The sequence below is a fragment of the Oryctolagus cuniculus genome, chromosome 4 (assembly GCF_964237555.1).
Source record: "Oryctolagus cuniculus chromosome 4, mOryCun1.1, whole genome shotgun sequence".
NCBI classification, from domain to species: Eukaryota; Metazoa; Chordata; class Mammalia; order Lagomorpha; family Leporidae; genus Oryctolagus; species Oryctolagus cuniculus.
In genome coordinates this window covers 97,147,048-97,162,568 of record NC_091435.1, presented here as the reverse complement: position 1 = coordinate 97,162,568, position 15,521 = coordinate 97,147,048, and positions in this window count along the sequence as shown.

Below are 15,521 nucleotides of genomic sequence, written 5' to 3'. Positions count from 1 at the left end.
AAGTAGACTCTTACTTAAGCTAATTTTGTATCAATGTCATTTTAAGACTAAAATGTAGGTAAGGTTAAAATTCATATGCTTTTCCATGCTTCTCCTTCTTGCACTCTGATAGAACGAGGAATCCTTGGGGAGACCATAGTGAAAAAAATTTGAAAACTTAATAAATGTTTAAACATCTTGTATGCGACCATTTGCAACTGTTAAGTCACTAGCTTCTTCCTTGATGAGCTGAAATTTGCCCTGCAGTTAAAAGATGTTCTTCTTTATCAGGCTTTGAAATCAGATAAGGGAGCAAGATCACTGTGTCCTGTCCCAGCCCTGGGGCTGTCTCAGACTGAGCAAAAAAAGCTACTGTCTTTGCTCTGGCTTGCCATATGCATGTTCACATCACCAGATCCTTTACTGATTGAAAAATTAACACAGGTGAATCCCTTTAATTGCCCTGACTGGTTGAACTTGGGAAAGGTGCCAATTATACCATCGTATTGCTTCCCAGGGTTGACAGAACACTCACTGACTGAAAAACAGTCACATCTGACTTTCACACTTACTTTTAAACAGGGATCCCTGGAAGCAATGAAATTGCAAGCATTTTGATGATGGGATCCCTGACTCCCTAAGTGTTTACACTTCAGAATGGAAACATGTCAAGGGCATGTTAAGCATGAATGGGAAATGTAAAGGAAATCCTGGTTGGGAAAGTCAAAACCACAAATTCCAGTTCTCAACAATGGGTGATAGTGTCGTGATGCTGCACGGTTCTCTAGAAAGTCTGCACCAGTTATAAGAATCCCAAAGATGTGTGAGCCCCTGATGAAATTCTTGCTCCCCTGTCCAAGTGCACTATTGGTCTGTGGCTTTGTCATTTAGCAGAGCTGAGCTCTTACGGAATCTCCATTGACTGTTTTTGGAGAACATTCCAGTTATGTGGTGGTGCCGTATATATCAGGGACAAGATCCGTTGGGTTGCTACTATCTACTTAAGAGATTTTTCTTTCATTCAGATTACTTCCTCATGTGGCTACGTGCTTCTCTCTAATGCATGGAAGATTGAGATGCAAGAATAAGCCTTGTGTTCTAACGTTTAATTCCTCCAAATGTAATAGGCATATTTGTCTCTCTGCAATCGTTGTTAAAACCATTCTCATTATTTCAACTTCTTTTTTTTTTTTTTTTTTTTTTTTTTTTTTTTTTTTTTTGACAGGCAGAGTTAGACAGAGAGAGAGACAGAGAGAAAAGTCTTCCTTTTCTGTTGGTTCACCCTCCCCCCCCCTCCACGCTGATCCGAAGCCAGGAGCCAGGTGCTTCCTCCTGGTCTCCCATGAGGGTGCAGGGCCCAAGCACTTGGGCCATCCTCCACTGCACTCCCGGGCCACAGCAGAGAGCTGGACTGGAAGAGGAGCAACCGGGACAGAATCTGGTGCCCCAACTGGGACTAGAACACGGGGTGCCAGTTCCGCAGGCGGAGGATTAGCCTATTGAGCTCCTGCCAATTTCAAACTTTAAATTTGAAGTGTGTTTGGCTCCAACTGCTCCAGCTGTGACAAAGTTTCCAGCTCACTGTCCTCTGCCATTTCCCACAAGTCAGCCTTATTGGAATAAATGTGTACAGCCACAGAGAGGAGTCAGGCCCTGCAGCTCCCGGTGAAGCCTCTGCAGTCCTCGACAGAGCTTTGAACCCCTTTGACCAGAGTGTGCTAGTGCGAGGATGTCAAGCCTACTGTCCTAGGGAAATCCAGATTCTTCCTGCTTTCTTGTAATTAACTTTGAAGAACAGCTTCTGTCTCCTAAATTCTTTCTTTAAAAAAAAAAAAAAAGATTTTATTTATTTATTTGAGAGGTAGAGTTACAGACAGTGAGAGAGAGAGACAGAGAGAAAGGTCTTCCTTCCACTGGTTCACTTTCCAGATGGCTTCGACGGCCGGAGCTGTGCCGATCCAAAGCCAGGAGCTATGCAAGTGCAGGGGCCCAAGCACTTGGGCCATCTTCTACTGCTTTCCCAGGCCACAGCAGAGAGCTGGATTGGAAGAGGAGCAGCCAGGATTAGAACCAGCGCTCATGTGGGATGCTGGTGCCGCAGGTGGAAGATTAACCTACTGCGCCACAGAGCTGGCCCCTCCTAAATTATTTCTTTTTCTGTCCTTAATAGTGTTTCATCTTAATGCTTTGAGATTGGAGAATACAGCCTATATGATTTCTGCTTTCCACAATTAGTTGAGATTTGCTTTTTGGACTAATAATACACAGTTCATTTTCTGTGTTACACATGTCTGACAAGACAGTGTGTTCATTGCTTAGTGGACACAGAGTGGAATATTAAATATGTTAATGGTGTTATGGAAAACTAGATCCTTTCATGTTTTTGTCTAATTCTGTTATTTTCCATGGCATTTTCTCCCACTATGATGAAAGAGTCACCATTTTTTTCTGTGTACTGTTAACTCTTGTTGATCTACATATTTTAAACCTATGCTGTCCAATACATGGTGTTCCTAACCTGTATGTTGTGATATTTTCCATTCCTCACTGTGAAATAGCCTTTGTCCCTTGATGCTTTTTTTTTTTTTTTGGATTTTATTTTGTCTCGGGTTAATTTAATACTACTTATACTTTATTATTACTTATACTTTATCATTTATTTATTACTTATACTTTATCATTTTTAATGTCAACTTGGTATGTATTTCTTGAATTTTTGTAGTTTCTAAGTAATTTATCTTATATATCCCTTAGTTTAAGGTTTAAATATTGATTTGAAAGGCAGAGTTACAGAGAGAGAGACAAAGAGAGAGTGATCTTTCATTCATTGATTTATTCCCCAGATGGCCACAATGGCGAGGGCTAGGCCAGGGCTGGATCAGGAGGAAGCCAGGAATCCACAACCCCCTCTGGGTCTCTCACACGCGTGCAGGGCCCAAGCACTCAGGCCATCTTCTGCCTTTTTCCCAGGCACATTAGCAGGGAGCTGCATTGGAAATGGAACAGCTGGGACTCAGACCAGTGTTGAAAGGAATGCTGGTGTCGCTAGAAGCAGTTTCACCCACTGGGCCACAAAGCTGGCCCCATGCATATCTCTTACAATAGAAGATAGACAGATTTTTTTTAACCTACATTTATTATGGTTGCTTACAATCTTGAAGTCCTTCTTGTTTTCCATCTATTGTTGTACTGATAAATGGTGAAGTAGAATCACTGAATAATTTGGTGTAGAAAGATTTGTTCTACTGGCCTTGCTATAAGTTTGAAGGTCATGCATTCTATTTTAATTTTTCCTACTGTTCCACATTGTTTACAGATTATTTCTCCAGGGATCTGATCCTACATAGTCCTTTGTTTAGCTTGGTTTTTGGGTTACATTCTGTTTTGAGATTCAGGAATTCCTCAAGCCTTCTGGCCTGCTAGCATCAGTGTTGCTTGGTTCTCAGCACAGATACTGATTTTTCACTGTGAAATATGGTTTCTGTCCTTCCGTGCTATTCAGGGCGGCAAGAGAGGCACGTGCTCAGGGTGCTGTCTCACCTAATCTCCCCAGACTGCTTCGGTAACTGAAAAAGGAGGAACAGTACCCAGCTTTGCAGCTACCTCACTTTGCTCTCTCTGGCCTTCTTGAGGTCCGAGATGATGAAATGCATAACTTGGTACTCGCTTCACATGGTGTCTGGCTCAGAAGAGAAGTTCAATAAGTGTTTATTGTCTGATAAAAGAAGGCAGGCAAAGAAGGAAGGAATTTTAAGAATCATTTCTATTAGGGTCAGTTCAACCTGCTTTTATTGAATGATTACTGCCTGCCAGGCACCTCTAGGCACAAGTGTTACGCAGATGAATACAACACTTCCCTTGCCCTCCTAAATGATATGAGTGGGGACAGGGGAGGAGGGGAAAGACCAGGAGCATGCTTTGCTTCCAAAAGTCTAAGGCTAATATTCTAAGGAAAAAATTAAGAGAATTAGGTTGTAGCTAAGTCTACAAGCTTTGGAAGAGAGCAGAGAAGGGAATTACTTCGTAGCCTGGGCAAACGGAGAGGCTGATTTCTCAGTGACTAAACCCAGAGGTGGAGGAAGAGAGCAGGGGTATAAACCATATGTTTTATTACACGCACAGGAAAGGATTTGCAGATGTATCACCAACTCTTCCATACACTCAGTCATAAAAGGAAGCCATAACTGCATATTTTTAAAAGACAGCCTAAAAGTAAAGTTTCTTGGGAATACAGATGATGGATAAACTGTAGCAAGCAAAAATCGTTTTGTTATCTCTTGAACTTCGTTCATGTTAAATAAATCTTGCTTTTGAGAACACATTGGGCTTTGGCTTTTAGTTGACCTACTGATGTGTTGAAGTTACACCAGAAAGGGTTCAAAATGGCAAAAGAGAGATTTCTTCCTCTGATGGGTGTGCCACCCAGAAAAACCGAATAGCTCCCTTCTGTCTGCCCTCATGAACAAGTACTCCAGGGTGCACAGCGCAACTCGCTCCGTTTAGCCTGATGCAAAAAGCGGGGACCAGATGCCTGCAACCAAGTCCCCAGGGAGCAGCAGTGGTGGAGAAGGCACAAGGTGGGAGGCCCAGGGCAAAGAAATTCCTGTGCCCCCATCCGAAGTGAACCCTGTGATCTGAAAGATGACATCATGCACTAAAGCGTGGACGAATGTTTCCCAGCACCCTTCAAGCATCACCTTCCCATATTCCGTGGCATGTGACGTTGGGTCCTTTGGGATAAACAGGCACAGCTGCATGGCCTTCTGGTACTGTAAGGCACAGCAGTGGGGCAGCAGGATGGAGTTATCCGCTCTTGGCCGTCCTGTGCGGGAGGGTGTGTGGTGAGAACAGTCATTCCGGGCAGGTCCTGGGCTGGAGAAACACCACGGAGGACATGGAGGACTGACGCCCTGGAGACAGGAGTATCTTCTTGCCTCAGCTTCCTTGCTTACGAAGTGAAGACAACAACAGTGATTAGCCCTTATGTCTGCGGTCAGGATTACAGAAAATCATGTACTGATAACTCTCAGCAGAGTTATTGGCACACCACACACGTGACGCTGTTATCTTTGTATTGTGATTGATTTCTTTACAGTCCTGTTTATCAGCCATTCTTTTTCTTTTTTAAATACTTATGTGTTTATTTGAAAGACAGAGTTACAGAGAGAGAGGGAGAGACAGAGAGAGGTCGGTCTTCCATCTGCTGATTCTCTCAGAAATGGCCAGAGCGGGGCTGGTCTGAAGTCAGGAGCCAGGAGTTTCTTCTGGGTCTCCCACCTGGGCCATTCTCTGCTGCTTTTCCAGGCACATAGGCAGGGAGCTGGATGGGAAGTGCACCAGCTGGGACTCGAACCGGCACCCATATGGGATGCTGGTGCTGCAAGCCAGGGCTTCATCCGCTAAGCCACAGCACCAGGCCTTATCTCCTATCAGCCGTTCTTGAAGTGTGGGCTGAGGATCCCACAACTTCCTGAAACAGTCTCAGGGGCCACAAGGTGAAAATAATTTGGGGGCAAAGATTATTTTTCAGAGAATATTGCTTTGTGATGACAATGAATACATGACTTGCCTTTTACCTCTCATCCTGACATGAGCGTACGTGGAGATGTCTGGAGGCCTCCCAGCATGTAATATGACAAGAGATTCTACACAGTGGCGGACATGAGGTCTCAGTTATCTCCAGAATCTAGACACAAAAACACTTGCAAATATGTAGAACGATGCATCTCTTCTCACAAGATGCTTCTGTTTGGAAAGCTATAACTAATTTTCGTAAATATGTTAACATGTAATGAGCTTATGATTGCTATTTTAAGTGAATACACAAATACTTTATAAATTTCTTGACCTTAATTTCAAAGCAGTAAATATAAATATGTGGAACACACAGAAATACAATCTCCTTGGATTCTTTAATAATTTTGGAGTGGATAAAATGGTTATGAGACCAAAATTGCGTTAAATCATACAGGTAATCATTAGGATGCCTCCTGCTTTCTCTCTTTGTAATGATTTTCAATATAGATAATTTTTAAAATGCATTTTAAAAATTATTTATATATAAATATTTATTTATTGTTATTTGTTTACAAAGAGAAAGAGGAAGAAATCTTCCATCCACGGATTCACTCCCCAAATGGCCACAAAGGCCAGGGCAGGGCCAGGCTAAAGTTAAGAGCCTGGAACTGCATCTGGGTCTCCCACGTGGGTGGCAGAGTCCCAAGTACTTAGACCATCTTCTGCTGCCTTCCAAGGCCCATTAGCAGGGAGTCAGATTGGAAGTGGAGCATCCAGGACTTGAACCTGTGCTTACATAGGATCTTGATGTTGCAAGTAGAGACTTAACCCACTATACAACAATGGCAGCCCGCCAACATTTGTAAGTCTTAGGTTTCCATTTATTTATTTTACTTGAAAGGCAGAGGGAGAGAGAGAGAGAGAGAGAGAGAGAAATTTCCCATCTACTGGTTCACTCCCCAAATATCCACAACACTGGGGGGCTGGGTCCAGCCAAAGCCAGGCACTGAGCACTCAGTCCAGGTCTCCCACATGAGTGGTGGGGACACTTGATTGACAGCACATCGCCCACCATACCACCCTGAACAGGCCGGATCTCCACTGGTTGAGCAGATCCAGGGCTCCAGTCCAGGCACTCTCGTATGGGACACAGACATTCCAAGTGACATCTTAAGTGCTACACCAGATATCTTTCCCCAACACATACTTTTTAATTTACAAAGATGATAGGAAGATTCAGAGCATAAAAATAAGTGAAGAGAAGAATTAACTATCCTATAAGCAAATCACTTGGTGATGGGTATTAATATGTTGGCATATGTATTTCTGGTGCTTAGTCCAGGAAATGATTATATCATCCATATGGAATTTAAAATGGGGTGATATAATACATAGCATTCTGAAACTTTTTTTTTTCACTTAAAATCTAAAATCAGTCTATGTCATTAATTGTTCTCCTCCAATATCCTTTATGATGACCGAACTTACTTAATAGCTCATATTTTGGACCATTTGCTTTGCTCACAATGTTTTCCCGTTATACATAACTTCCTAGTGAACATTCTCTTCACAGATATGCAGTCACGTCTCAGAATGAATTCCTGGAAGTAGAAGTGCTGTGTCGAGGGTGTGTGTATTTTTTTAATTATTATTATTCGACAGATAGAGTTGTAGACAGTGAGAGAGAGACAGAGACAGAGAGTGAGAGAGACAGAGACAGAGAGAAAGGTCTTCCTTCTGTTGGTTCACTCCCCAAATGGCTGCCATGGCCGGCGCTGCGCTGATCCGAAGCCAGGAGCCAGGTGCTTCCTTCTGGTCTCCCACGCGGGTGCAGTGCCCAAGCACTTGGGCCATCCTCCACTGCCCTCCTGGGCCACAGCAGAGAGCTGGACTGGAAGAGGAGCAACCAGGACTAGAACCCAGCACCCATATGGGATGCCAGCGCCACAGGTGGAGGATTAACCAAGTGAGCCATGGCGCAGGCCCCAAGGCTGTATGTATTTTTAAAGCTCCTACTATGTGTCGCCAAATTGCTCTTCGGAAATGTTACGCCAGTGCATATGGTAGTGTTTGCACTTGACACCCTTGAGTTCTTTCATTTCTTTGCCAGTCTGATAACCTTAAAGCAGTATCTCACTTTTTACATTTCTCTGATTGGCAGCATATTTTACTGCTTACTCACAGGTGCCTAGGCTTCTTATATCTCATTTTTCGTAAAATGCCAATTACGATAGACATTTTTGTTGTTGCAACTTCTAAAAGTTGTTCACTTCTCTCAAGCATTGGTTTATACGGTGGAAATAACTGCTTGTCTGGCACCGGCAAACGCATTGCTAGTATAGTTTCTGTATCTTCATACGTACAAATGAGGTTCTCTTGAAGACACTTAGCTGCCGTGAACCCTTTTGGGACTCTGTTTGACCTCTGTGAAGATCTGCATTTCAAAGACAGGTCACAGGCATCCACAGCCTAACTGCTTTAGATGGAGCTGTGTGAATGACACAGAGCTGTTCCAAATTCAAAGTACAAGTTTTTTTTTTGTTTGTTTCTAAAAGTTATTTTCTAATGGTTGAAAATATTCACAGTAAGCAAAAATATGCATTGTTATTCAAATGTTTGGGGCCATAACTAAGTTCCCAAGTCTTTCGTAATAATACCCAAAGACAAGCACAGCTCTCAGGAATGTTAACCACCGGCCTACGTAGCCCAGGAAAAACCATGGCACTCCTTCTGGACAGGATAGGATCAGAAGGAGAGGACCTGCGATCCTGGCAAACTGTGGGATCCACAGAGTGCTGGATGGGTGTGGGCTGAGCAACAGAACAAGGGATCAGTCTCAAATCCGACTGGCTACAGCCTCATAGTTCCGATATGCATACCACTTCTCTACTTAACCCCTCACCATCCATGACCTGAGGCCTAAGAAAGTAAGAGAGGATCCTTGGGCAAGAAACTGGAAAGAGCTGAGCAGGACAATAGGCTCAGACCAGCAGGCAGGGGTTCAGTCCAGGGAAAGCTTCCAACAGGAAGAGAGCCCCAGGCTGACTGTACGACTCAGTGCACACAAAAGACTTTCAGAGCCAGGCTCAGATCTCACACCAGGTGGACTACAGAGAGCTCCCAAGATCCTCTCTCGGGCCTGATTAAGAAGAGCTAAGGAGAGAGCTTAGACGAGGGCTGTGGAAAGGAGCTAGGCAAGAGACAGCACAGCTGCACACCAGCCGCTTCGAACTCTGTAAGAGCACTAATCTCATTCCACCTCTGCCACTCCCGCAGCTTCCACCACACAGTAGGGCCTGCAAACATTTGCTGAGTGGAAAGCATATGAGTTCATAAATCAATCGATGACACTTTCCAAAATCCATGAGAGTAGGTAGCACATCATCAGTATTATTAAGACATACTGTGAACTCTTCAAAACAAAAAAAATTTTAACTAGAAACTGAGGAAAATAAAAGGTCATTGCATCTATTTAAAGTTTCCTACCGGGCATCCTAATAAATATTGAAGCCACTCCGATCTAGCTTGCCAGTTGGTACTTAGGGGGATTAAGCTGTGGATTACAAGAATGGTTTCTTCGGAAGCTTTGAAGTCTACTGTTTTAGGCTCTCTGATCACAGGGATGTCTCATCCACTTCCCTTTCTCCTTTCTTTTTTTAATCTTTTGTTTAAAAAATAGCTATAAACACAGCAACCCATGTTGCCATAATGATTTTCTTCGTGAGCACTGTAGTTAAGGTTACATACAGACTTTTAGTATAATCCCTCATCTTCTCTATGCCTAGGTTTTTTTTTTTAACACATCCCTTCACTCTAAACTTACCCAGCTTTGCTCATTATTCAGATAAAGTTTAAACTCAGTCTGTTCAGAGCTTCTCAGGAGAGAGACAACAAGAGGAGTCACATTTTGCCCATGAGTTGGAAGGATGGACAAAAATCCACATCTTCGTCATGACCACTTGTAACTTGGAAAGACATGATCCAGGAAACTACGGAGGATCCAAAAAACAGGAGGGAATAACCAGGTGATAAATAAAGGCCCAATCAATTTGAGGGTGTTTTTTTTTTTTTTTTTTGACTGAACCTACTCAGATACCATCACAATTTCAAAACATTTGAAAACCACCTGGTAGATGGGTATCCCCTGTACCTGGATTTTCTGTTCTAAGGGGGAATGTCATTAGTGTGAGTTTCTTTTTTATAATGTACTTTGAGAGTAGATTTTGTGCAAAGGTCATACTAGTCAGCCTTTTAGTTTAAGAAATAATACTCAATTCATTATGATTATCAATTTAAACGTACTTAAGCATTTAAATTGACCAAATAAGACAGGGCTAATATATTTTAGCAAATATTTTTAAGGGTTTTAGATTACTATTTGGTCCCATTTACAGACTTCCTTAACTAAATATCATACCATATTTTTACTGTATCTATAAATTCAATATATTCAACTTTCCTTCAAGTGTAGATTTTTGGACTCAAACCCTTCCAAAATGCTTATATGGAAGTCATGTAAATGTGATCAATTAAACTTAAAATTAACATAAAATCTCAAGCCTACACCAATTACTTAATTCAACATTTAAAATTTGGATGTATGTCCTTTACAGAAATCAAATTCTCAAGTTCCAAGATGCCAGTTTAGGGAGGGAGCTTACTGCTCTAGTCCAGGAAAAGATAGTTTTAAAAAAGTGGAGACAGTTTTAGGCTCTCTGTACAGTACAGTCTCAGGGAAGAGTTAGGGAGAAAATGGCAGAGGAAACTCCACACAGATTAGAGGGACACGTTAGATAGACCTACGTGGAAGGTGTGGACACCCACAACTAAGGACTCCAGCTGCTGAGAGCCTACACACCAGCTTTGGAAAGTGCAGTGAGACCAGACAGCAGCAGTCCAAGCCACTAGTGATAAAGTTTCAGGAAGAGCATAGAGGAAACCCAGCATGGAGCCCTGTGGGGGATAGTGTACCTGCCAAATAGAGAAAAATAATCAGGGAGATATGTTTCTCTCTCCCTAAACAATTTACATTAGTGTCCTGTAACAAGCCAATAGAGTGGGCACTATTTTGGGCATACGTAACAGTTACGCCAGCTCCTGCCTGTGCCCAGCAACCAGCCGAGACTCCTGACTCTGGTGGCGAGAACTAATGGGATGGGAGCTTTTGATTGTGGGAGGCTAGTGTGTCAGGACTGTGAAAAAAAACTGATGGTGTGTGGGAGGACTCAGGGTGTGGCTAGGACTTTGGACAGTCACTATAGGAGACTCCACATGCTCAGGGCTCCCAGGTTACATGGTGAGGGACATTTCTGGGGAATCTGAGCTTACACTGAGGACTGAACATATCCTTTGTGTGGTCTTGGGGCAGAGTGGATGATTACTACACCCATTGGAGCTGGTACTCAGGCACTGATCTCCTTTGAGGAGAGGAGCTCATTTAAGCAGAAGAAACCTTGCTTCTGAGAAAAAAAAAAAAGAGGAGATTTATCAAGCCAAACCTGGGTATGTCACCTTAGACACACCCTGGAGAACTGAACAGAGCTCCCTCACCACACCCACCACAAGCCTCTAGATATTCACTAGAAGAAGATACTCCACTTATCTACAGAGGTATAGTACAAAGATAAAAGCCTCAGCAGCAAAAAAGAAAATAAGAAACCAACAAGTGTCTCAACAAATGCCAAAGAACAAATGCACCAATTCAAGAAACAAGAATAAGACAACATGACACCCCCAAAAGAACACAACACTTCAATACTATATTGTGGCTGGCACCGTGGCTCACTAGGCTAATCCTCCACCTTGTGGCGCCGGCACACCCCCAGTCGGGGCGCCGGATTCTGTCCCGGTTGCCCCTCTTCCAGGCCAGCTCTCTGCTGTGGCCAGGGAGTACAGTGGAGGATGGCCCAAGTGCTTGGGTCCTGCATCCCATGGGAGACCAGGATAAGTACCTGGCTCCTGCCATCAGATCAGTGCGGTGCGCCAACCACAGTGCGCCGGCCGCAGCGGCCATAGGAGGGTGAACCAACAGCAAAAGGAAGACCTTTCACTCTGTCTCTCTCTCTCACTGTCCACTCTGCCTGTCAAAAAAAAAAAATACTATATTGTGAACATGATGAGATGGAAGAAATGTAAGAAATGGAATTCAGAAACTTGATTATGACATAGAAGTAATCAGAAGCAAATGTACAAACTACTAAAATCCATATAGGATATGAAAGAAAATTTCTCCCATGCAATTGAAATCTTAAAGAGAAATCAACATGAAATGAATTCAATAGAACAAATTAAAAATGCAGTGGAAAGCCTTAACAACAGAATCAGTGAAGCAGAAGAAAGAATATCAGACTTCAAAGACAAAGTGCAGGAAATTATACAGTCAAACCAAAAACAAGAAGAGGAAATTAGAAAACTAAAAAACACTGTTGGGAATCTCCAGGATATTATCAAATGAGCCACTGTATGGGTTCTAGGAGTTCCTGAAGGCGTGGAAAGAGAGAAAGGATTAGAAGGTGTTTTTAGTCGAATAATAACAGAAAACTTCCCTAATTTGGAGAAAGAAAGGCACATCCAAGTACAGGAAGCACATAGAATTCCTAATAGAAATGACAAGAAAAGATTTTCATCATGACAGATTGTAATCAAACTCACCACTATAAAATGTAAAGAAAAGATTCTAAAATGTACATGAGAGAAATGCCAGATTACTTTCAAGGATCTCCAATTAGACTCACAGCAGACTTCTTATCAGAAACCCTACAGGCTAAGAGAGACTAGAGAGGTATATTCCAAGATTTAAGGGAAAAAAACAGTCAACCCAGAATCCTATACCTTGAAAAGCACTCATTTATGAATGAAGGTGAAATAAAGACCTTCCATAACAAACAGAAATTGAAAGAATTTATCACCACCAGTCCAGCACTGCAAAAGATGCTTAAGGGTGTGCTGCATACAGAAACATGATCATCACTATGAAAGAAGGTAAGGGAAGAAAATCTCTCAGTAAAAGTTCAAAGGAAATTCAAAGTAAAAAATAGGAATATTTTTGGAAAAAGGGCCGGGCAAAGTCATTACATATCAATAGTAACCTTGATGTAAATCCTCTCAACTCTCCAGTTAAAAGACACAGACTGACTGAATGGATTAAGAAAACAAAACTCATCTATTTGCTGCCAACAAGAAACACACCTCACCAACAAAGATGTACACAGACTGAAAGTGTAAGGATGGAAGAAGATGTTCCATGCTAACAGAAACCAAAAAAGAACTGGTGTAGCCATCCTAACATCAGACAAAATAGATTTTAACACAAAAACTATTAAAGGAGACAAAGAATGGCACTATGTAATGAATAAGGGATCAATTCAACAGGAAGATGTAACTATTATAAATGTATATACACCTAATTACAGGCCACCTGGCTATTTAAAAGAAATGTTAAGGTATCTAAAGTAATACATAGTGTCCAATACAACAGTAATGGGGAACTTCAATACCCTACTTTCAGCAATGGACAGATCAACCAGACAGAAAATCAGCAAGGAAACATAGAGTTAATTGACAATATAGACCAAATGGACCTAACAGATATCTACAGAACTTTTAATCCTACAGTTGCAGAAAATACATTCTTCTCACCAGTGCGTGGAACGTTCTCTAGGATTGACCACATAGTAGGCCATTAAGCACGTCTCATCAAATTAAAAAAATCAAAATCATACCATGCATCTTCTTGGACCACAATGGAATGAAGCTGGAAAGCAGCAAGCAAGGAATCTCTAGAACATATGCAAACACATGGAGACTGAACAACATGCTCCTGATTAAACAGTGGGTCATAGAGGAAATCAAAAGAGAAATAAAAATATTTCTGGAAACAAATGAAGATGACAAAACAATATATCAAAACTTATGGGATACAGCAAGAACAGTGTTAAAAGGGAAGTTTAGAGCAGTTGGTGCCTATATCAAGAAATAGGAAAGGCACCAAATAAATGAGCTATCATTGCATCTCAAGGACCTAGAAAAACAACCACAAATCAAACCAAAATCTAGCAGGAGTAAAGAAATAATTAAAACTAGAGAAGAAATCAACAAAATTGAATACAAAAAATACAAAAGATCAGCAAAACAAAGAGCTGGATTTTTGAAAAAATAAAAAAGGTTGACACACCACTGGCCCAACTAAGAAAAGGAGAGAGAAGACCCAAATCAATAAAATTAGAGATGAAAAAGGAAATGTAACAACAGACACCACAGAAATAAAAAGAATCATGAGAAATTACTATGAAGAGCTGAATGCCAATAAACTGGGAAACTTAGAAGAAATGGATAGATTCTTGGACACACACAACCTACCTAAATTGAGCATGAAGACATAGAAAAGCAAAACAGATCCATAACCAAGACAGAAATTGAATCTTTAATAAAGACACTCACAACAAAGAAAAGCCCAAGACTAGATAGCTTCACTGCTGAGTTCTATCAGATATTTAAAGAATAATTAACACCAATTCTTCTCAAATTACTCAAAACAATTGAAAGGGAGGGAACCCTCCCAAATTCATTCTATGAAGCCAACATCACCTTAATTCCTAAACCTGAAAAAGATGCAACAGAGAAAGAGAATTACAGACCAATTTCCCTGATGAACATAGATGCAAAAATCCTCAACAAAATTCTAGCCAATCCAACAATCCAACAACACATCAGAAAGATCACCCATCCGGACCAAGTAGGATTTATCCCTGATATGCAGGGACAGTTCAACATTTGCAAATCAATGTGATACATCACATTAACAAACTGCAGAAGAAAAACCATATGATTATCTCAATATTCTTTCATGGTGAAAACTCTAAGCAACTTGGGTGTAGAAGGAACATTCTTCAACACAATCAAGGCAATTCATGACAAACCTACAGCCAGTATCCTATTGAATGGGGAGAAGTTGGAAGCATTCCCACTGAGATCTGGTACCAGCCAAGGATGCCCACTCTCACCATTGCTATTCAATATAGTTCTGGAAGTTTTAGCCAGAGCCATTAGGCAAGAAAAAGAAATTAAAGGGATACAAATTGGAAAGGAGGAAGTCAAACTATCCCTATTTGCAAATGACATGTTTCTATACCTAGGGGATCCAAAAGATTCCACTAAGAAACTATTGGAACTCATAGAAGAGTTTGGTAAAGTAGCAGAATATAAAGTCAATACACAAAAATCAACAGCCTTTGTATACACAGACAATGCCAAGTCTGAGGCTGAGCTTCTAAAATCAATTCCATTCACAATAGCTACAAAAAAAATCAAATACCTTGGAATAAATTTAACCAAAGCTGTCAAAGATCTCTATGATGAGAATTACAAAACGTTAAAGAAAGAAATAGAAGAAGACACAAAAAATGGAAAAATCTTCCATGTTCATGAATTGGAAGAATCAAATTCATCAGAATGTCCATTCTTCCAAAAGCAATTTACAGATTCAATGTGATACCAATCAAAATACCAAAGACATTCTTCTCATATCTGGAAAATATGATGCTGAAATTCATATGGAGGCACAGGAGACTTTGAATAGCTAAAGCAATACTGTACAACAAAAACAAAGCCGGAGGCATCACCATACCAGATTTCAAGACTTACTATAAGTCAGTTATAATCAAAACAGCATGGTACTGGTACAAAATAGATGGATAGATTAATGGAATGGAGTAGAAACAACAGCAATCAATCCAAACATCTACAACCAACTTACATTTGACCAAGGAACTAAAACCAATCCTGGAGCAAGGACAGTCTCTTCAACACATGGTGCTGGGAAAACTGGATTTCCACATGCAGAAGTATGAAGCAAGACCCTTACCTTACACCTTACACAAAAATCCACTCAACACAGATTAAAGATCTAAATCCATGACCCGACACCATCAAATTATTAGAGAACATTGGGGGAACCCTGCAAGATATTGGCACAGGCAAAGAGTTCTTGGATAAGGCCCCAGATGCACAGGCAGTCAAAGCTAAAA